The 7,987-nt window shown below is 33.4% G+C and overlaps 1 long non-coding RNA gene across 2 annotated transcripts; it reads left to right on the top strand.

Annotated features, from left to right (window-relative positions):
* Positions 1-1,856: 1,856 nt before the first annotated feature.
* On the top strand, positions 1,857-3,442 carry LOC132913802 (uncharacterized). Of its 2 annotated transcripts, none has more exons than XR_009659461.1 (2): positions 1,857-3,033; positions 3,316-3,442. It is a non-coding gene; the product is annotated as an uncharacterized LOC132913802 (long non-coding RNA). The 2 variants fall into 2 exon arrangements; XR_009659462.1 differs by having other exon boundaries at positions 3,217-3,442.
* The last annotated feature ends 4,545 nt before the right edge of the window (positions 3,443-7,987 follow it).

Here is a 7,987-nt window from a genome sequence, read left to right as displayed (position 1 = left end):
TCAAATGCAACTATCTGCACCTCGCGTCTTGAAAGCGACTTCACCATCCCATTTCGTTAACATTTTTACTGCTTGCAGCAACAGCAAGACTATTTCATCCTTCCCTCTAGAAATTCCGCGAGCACAGGCAGCTACAGCAACACACGCCAACCTTTTCTACGTTTTACTTGTACGTTTTCATCGCCGTATCTCGCCAGGACTGCGCGCGCTTCCGATTTTTTCTATCGGTGGCTCTAACCGTGCATCCTCTCGTTTCCGGCTGCTCGTAGATCAACGAATACTGGGTTCCATTGCTAGCTCTGTTACGACATAGCGTGCGTCGGCCTGATCTAACACACTTCAAAGCTACACACCCTCGTGTACTCTATACGTACTTACTACGCGAATACTTTGACTAGAAACTCACGATCTGCTCGGTGGTTGGGTTGATTTATACCGAAGAACGGATGTACATGAGAGTATCAAACGTACAAGAACCGTGTACACCGGATGCGTATTTCAAAGAACGAAACGGTGACAGAATGCCCGGAAGGATAAAATACGCGAAAAGATAGGAAAGGGTGGTTTTATTAATGTTTTTACAAGCTCGTAAATTGCGTAGTAGGCCTTCGTAGAAAACTTTCCTGTGCGACTTCTGTTTTACCTTGAGTACCGATATAAAATTCAGCGACAAAAATGACATTTGATCACGTTGTTTTCATGATGACTATATATTCAAGTAGTAGGAGCCAGCAACTAGTCAGACGCGGAGCGCGTAATGATTGTTATATTCATTATACCTATATGATAAATACATTTTAAATCATTTCACTTCTATTCAATTCGTAATATGTTTCTATCAATTTTTTATTTTTATTTTTGAAACTATTTATGCACCAACGTAGATATACATCGAAAACGTACTGTGATATTTCGTCAGATAACTTAAGTATCAAATTGTTCAAATAAAAGGAGATTTTTTCAGCTAAAAGAGAGAATTTCCATATTTAGCCATTCCACGTATAATCTCCTTTTTAACCGACCACTTCTTCCTCCCAAAATAAAAATTTCAGAATTAATGTAATACTGTCAAGCGATACGATATTTTAGATATTTTGATTCTGTTATTTCGAGTGTAAACTTTGTAACCGATATATTGATTTTTCGAAGAATCATATTAAAGCAAATATAATGAACAGAAGTAACGTAACGCTAGGTAAAACTCGGGGCATTTTTGTTTGGCTTCCGTGCCATTGCTTTTCCAACCGCACCGCTGTACATCGCATGTAACGCGAAAATATGTATGTACCTACGTTCGCTATATTTCTGTATGTTTTGAAACCGAGCTACCAGTCGCTGGCATTATTCGGTTTCCATGGATTACTGTGAATTGGGTGAAAGTGAGGGTAAGATTCGAATACCGCGACGTAGATGGAATACGCGCAATTCGCGCGGGCTCCTCTTAACAACCACCTGCCAAAAGAGGTTTATCATGTTTCAAAAGTCAGTTTAGGAATACAAAACGGAAATATATGTACAGCTACCATTGTACGGTACCTTTGTATTATTCATCTTATTTTAAACTTCGTAAATACGGCTCCCAAAGGAGCGGAGCTGTTCGCACTTTCCAACTTAAGAAACTGTAATAAAATTCCCTGCTTTCCCTTCTTATATACTCTACTCCTATTTGAATAATTTTCAGTTTCTGTTTACCGTTGAATATCTTGATCTAGAATTCTTGCTCGTAGAAGAAAATCTTTTTCATTTATATGAATAAAAAAATGCATAGGTATATAAATCAGTATCATATGTAGTATTGTACTTTGCAAAAATCTTACTCTTTACATAGAAAACGATTGCCAATGATTACGTACTAACTGAATATAGTATACAAAAGATTCAATAGAAGTTATAATTTCATAAAATGATAATGCTGTTACGTCATAGTAGAACGATAGCTATAACCTAACAATTTTAAGTGGAACATTTTAAAACAGATTCGCGACCGCACGAAGCATGAAAGTGCAACGCGTTGATGCGTTAATGAAGTTATTACTTCTGCCTCGTGTAACTAGTTTACCGTGCACTGTGATTCTGCTGACACAGCCAATTATCGAGCGTTGCAATTATACCGAATCGATAATTTCAACCAGCCCACGATTCAGTGGCGCTTCCTGAAACGTAAAGTTCCCAGTTCAACCGGAAGTTCTGCTCGGTTCTGAAACCTAAGTTGACCCCTCACTTTCTACCCGTCACGTCGACGCCAACTTTTGGTCACAGTGTAATTAAAGCGAATAAATCGATGTCACGATTACCACATCTCTCTTTCTGGAAAGATCGTGTCACACGGTGCATTTCATTAGAAATTCCCATTCTGATACACTTTCAACCGGTTAAATTATTTAAATTTCTGTTGAGTTTGAATTCATACCTTTGAACAAACATAATTTTTATATACACGAAAAGATACAGCTAAACCAAACCGTACTCGTTACATATTCTACATACTATTTTTATAATGCAAATACACGAAATGTCTCTAAGAAATACAATAACGTACAAGATTTTTACGTTTTCTAATGAATTTATGGTATAACACAACAGGAAAACGATTTTATTTTCTTTCAGTAAAATTGTAGACGCGGGACAAATAGAAAGGTGGAATATAAAACGGAGTGAACGGAAAAATTTGATGGAGAAATTTTACGACGTAGATGACGCTTTGAATCGTGGCAGAGATATACGGCAACAATGTTGGTATCGACGACCGCGAAGCTTTGTGAAGCCGGCATGCAAAATGACCAACAAAATCGCTTTAATCTCGCCCCTTTCTTTTTTCTTTACCGAAACACGCTGCGATGCAGCAACTAAGTTTTTAGTTCCCTCTATGAGCTACTGAGCACATTCGTTCACTCAGGACAAAAGAGTTTCAAGGCATATCATTGAAAGATAAAGCGGCGTGCCACGCTGAAAAGGGAGCCACACATGAAACGAAAGAATGGCACTTTGCACAGCAAAATGGGACGGGTACGAGACCATGAATATTTCCAGTAGGTATGTATGCCATTTCCTAAACGAAGATACGTCCTTGGAATGTTGAGATACGATGAAAGTATTTATGTAACGGCTTCCGTTAAACAATTCTACGTGTATTTCTGTATTATTAACATTTAAATTAGATAGTAAGTTATTAAATCCATTTATTTAAATTATTATTAAATATATTATATACTTTAGGAAATATTTAGAACCGTATTAGGAACCGTAAAGAAATTATTAGATCCCCCGAAAAGTTTGTAACATTTTTAACAGTGGATACATTTCAGTATTTGGTAGGGTTGGATGAGGATTTATCACGAATTTCTACTAAATATCGAAATTCTAAGTTTGGAAAAATACCAGTTCTGTTTCGAAGGAGGAACTGGAATTGATTAACGTTAGCCATTTGAACCATCCAATCGAATATTTGTGAAAAATAAATTTGTAATTGGTCATGGAATATTTCGGTAGTACGCAAATGTTTCAAAGCAACAATGAACTACGTGAACGAGTCAAAGTGTATCATTCTGAGCCGAAGTCTTGACCAGGTAAATTAGGGTTAGGTAGATGTCTATTCCGGATTTTGGAAACTTATCATTAAAAACATTGGAACTCAAAATTGTCTGAAGTTCGTTATACGTATAATAATAAAAATATGTAATCTGTAAATGGTTTAATGAATATGCAAGTAAGAATGAGTAATTGTAATAAGTAAGGAGTATCTTTTAACGATAAGTCTCACAAATATTTCCTATTATTTTTTTCAAAATTAAATTATTATATATACATGATTTTACTGCAAATTCTACATCGTGTCTGCTCCGAAACGTTTATAGAAAGATGAAGGATTCAAATAAGATATTAAATGAAGAAGTTTAGTCGAATTTATGACCTTAATCAAAACTATTTAACTTGCTTTTGATGCAGTTATAACAAAAACGTGGAAGTTATTAATGATTCAAGAGAAAATTGGTATGTACTAATACACAGAAGCAGAACTTTCTAGTGAAGATCAAGAACCTCATAAATTGCGAATAAAGTTAATTGAGTGGAAAACTACGTCCTACAATTGGCTCTTAAGAAATTTCTGAATGCTTTGTCTGATTCATTATGCGAGAATTTAATATCTCTTTAGATATATTCTATATATAAAGAACCTTCATGATTATAAAAACCATCACCATTTCATTAAAAGTAAATCAAAACCGAAAAATGTATATAATTCGCTTTTCTACATCACATAAAATATTCCCCTTTTGTTTAAAATAAAATTTTAACAAAATTAAAACCATTGACTGAAATGAAACTGAAACTCGCTAACGTTAAAATAATTAACTTTAATACCATATTTTTATCTTTCTACACGCACGCACAAATACATAAATATATACCTACACTGAATATTATTATTCAACACACACTTTTATACATCTACAAACGTATGACGTACATTCTCGTAAAAGCGGAAACCCACGTTTGTATCTACACTTAAATAGTAGTCAAGCCGATCCTCAAGAGTTCATTATAAACGCCAGCCAACCAACCGACCTTTACTCTTAACTCGGAAACTCACTTCACCACAGCCATATAGGCGCTACTTCGCGATTTTCTGAATTACTAAATAAAAAAAAGTCATTTAATTTCGCGTGTAAAATTTACAGACAGACTCGTTGAAATGTTCCGGCTACGCCAGCAAACTATCCCTAATTTCAAGAATCATTTGCTCATTTTTTTTTTCAACTTGCTTCTGAATTTCATATAACCTGGTTATAGCATTGTGGAATATCAATCAATTATTGGGAAATGGAAAATTAATGGAAAATGTGAAGAAATGTTTAAAAGTTAATCAAACATTTGAACATGTGAGTCTTCACATAAGGAATGAAATATGTATCTCGTAAAATATTGATTTTTCAATGATTATTCACAAATAACAGTGATTTTTTCCTGATCTTGTTTAGAAGAAGTAGCTTAATTGAGTTGATAGAATCATCATATATACATATTTATAATAATTTGTAAACCTTACGGATTAAACGAGCGTATGTATTTCAGAATGTGTTATGAGACACACGTGAATGAGCGCAAGAGGGAGGAAGTATATATTTAAATTGAAGTAAAATAAGTATCCGTGAAGCGGTACACATATTTATGTTGCGATAAAAAATATCGCTATTGAAACGACCGTGCAACGCGCTTTTTTTTATAAATAAACGTTATAGAGAGGATATAGATGCTCGGGTTGAAATTAAAGGTTTATGGAGAAATAAATCTAAAATAAATGGAGCAGTTTTTTGAGAATTAAATGCATCGCCTTTTATAACATCCTATGACGTACATGTAATGTTTATTGGCATTGTAGGTAATAAAAATTTGGGTCCGGAGTGAGCATATTAAATAGATGAATTTTTGCATAGCATAATCTTTACCAAGAAAAAGTTCTTTACGAATTAATGGGCAAAAACATACAATATGTAATTATTACTCGGTAAGCATAAAACAATATATAGGGCACAGAAACTTCGCTAACGAGTCTCCTCGCAGAAATTTATTATAATTACGTAGGAGAGTTGGAAACGCCTGTTTCTGATGCATAGAACTTCATTTTAGGTCCATTAAAGGATGGCATGGAAACGGAATCGCGAAAGTGTCGTTTTTGTTATCATATTGCACTGGAAACTTTTTCCATTAATATTACGAACCCTTATATTGTGCTCTATGCCAATAAATCGACTCTCGTGAACAAATTTAGGGGGATGCCCAAACAATAAATAGGGTGGTGCAAAAGCAAGTACAAGTGATCTTTGCGAGTATAGTACACATAACTACGGTTTACAGTATATTTTCAGGATTGGCAATAACAATGAATTATTACTGTAATTTAAGTTCTACTACCAGCTATGTAGTGATGCTGTGTCTGTATGAAAAAATATTCGTTTCGATATGTGCAAAAATATTCGTTGATTTGAATGTACATATTGTACATTACAACGAAATATCAAGAAGCATATTTGTCGTACGAATCGACATAATTTATCAAAGAATATCACCAATTTTCGATTATATTAAAATATACATCTGTTATTTATGTTTCATTAGATTCTTGTACAATAAGTTTTATCTGGAGATAAATGATATCAATAAGTACGTATGTATTTATTCCCCTCTTTTAATTTTATTAGTCAATTATACCAATTAATATAACGTGTTGCATAATCATCGGTATTTTTTCTTTCTGTGTAATACATAATTTATCTCTCATTTATCCGTTCAAATTAATTTTACCATATTCGAAATGTATATGCAATCTAGAGTTTTTAAATATGGATCTTGGCTTCTGAATAGATTTTTAATTTCCTGTTTCAACTTCTCCTAGTGAATTTCGATGATACAGAATCATATTCTAATTCGAATATGTACATATATTTCCCTCCATATGTATTAAGATACTTACGAAAAATTAGATAAGTAAAAAATCATCGAACCTTCTGCACTATCATGCAAATTTTATAAATAAGCTTCCATTTCTTAGTCAAAGGCTAAACTAAACTGCTAGTAGCTAATAGTGATAGTAACAGTATTACAAGTATTACATTCACTGTCGTAGATTCAGTATTACAGTCACTATTTACAGATCTTTTATTAGTCAGCAGAGGAAGGAAAAATATGATAAATAGTATATAGAAGTATTAAATAATAAGTATGAAATATCAAATTATCCGGGGAAATATCATGGAATATCAAATTATACATTGCTTTTAATTAAATTGTACGTAAATAAGGAAATACTAATATAAACATATGAAAAGTTGGACGAAAGGGAAAAAACATAAATTTATGTTTATAATGAATGTTTGTCGTATAGAGAGAAATTATAACGTTAAAACCGATCGTCAAAAATAACACGGGGAGAACAATGAACGGTATACTATACTGTTACTGGTACTTAAAACATTCACGGCATACACGTGTAATTGCAACTACTAACTGTATGTAACTACTACTAAAAATGGCATCTCGTAATAGTTACGATGAAACGCTGCATCGTTATAGATTTTATAATTCACTCTATGATAGAATTCTCTGTCATGTGTGGAATTATTATCAATGTACATGATACATTATATTATATTTTATATCGTGAAATTTAGCGTCGATAGATGCTTTTCGATATTTGTTAAATGGAAAGCATATGCGCGTTTTCAGGTCAGAATAATTGAACAATATTTACATTGTATATTCTTTGTAAAACGATTCGCTCTCTTGCGTTTCGATTTAATCGAGCGAAAGGGTATCGAATGATGGTATTTTGAAGGCACTGTCAATCATGTATCTTGTTGCTTGATTTAGAATACACTTAATGACAATGTTTTTTGGATACCTTTCAATCAAAAGTGATTAACCAACCATTGAATTTTAACATTTGGTAACAAGTTTAGACAACGGTTAATTGATAATTATACATATACCTATTGATACAACATAGAAAATCTTCCACGTCTCTAGCAGGAATTGAATTCGATGTAAATTAAATACTAAACCCTCGAATAGAAATATTTAAGATATTACAATTTCAATTCATCAAATATAATCTCTAGATGGCAATTATAATCACAATTTGCTTGACAAATACTAATCGTCATTATTCATTTATGAATGCACAAGACTATATTGTTGGTATATGGAACATCTACAGAACATGCCACTGCATCAGTTTGCATTATAATAAAACCGTATTTAGCTACCTACAAGGTATCAAATATTTCGAAGGATACCGTAATACCGATGGCTCTGATACTGAGTCGATATTAGTCAGCATTAAACAAAACGTGACAAATATAGTACAGAGTAACATCGTTGTGCGAATCGAAGGGACGAACGAAACGAGGGGTAAAGTACAGTAGGGAATCCATGGTGATAATTAATTCCATGTCGTTGACATATGGTGCTCACGGAGATGCTATTTCGA

The sequence above is a fragment of the Bombus pascuorum genome, chromosome 13, assembly GCF_905332965.1.
Source record: "Bombus pascuorum chromosome 13, iyBomPasc1.1, whole genome shotgun sequence".
Lineage (NCBI taxonomy): Eukaryota > Metazoa > Arthropoda > Insecta > Hymenoptera > Apidae > Bombus > Bombus pascuorum.
The sequence above is the reverse complement of the archived record's forward strand: the minus strand, read 5'-3'. Positions and strand labels throughout refer to the sequence as shown.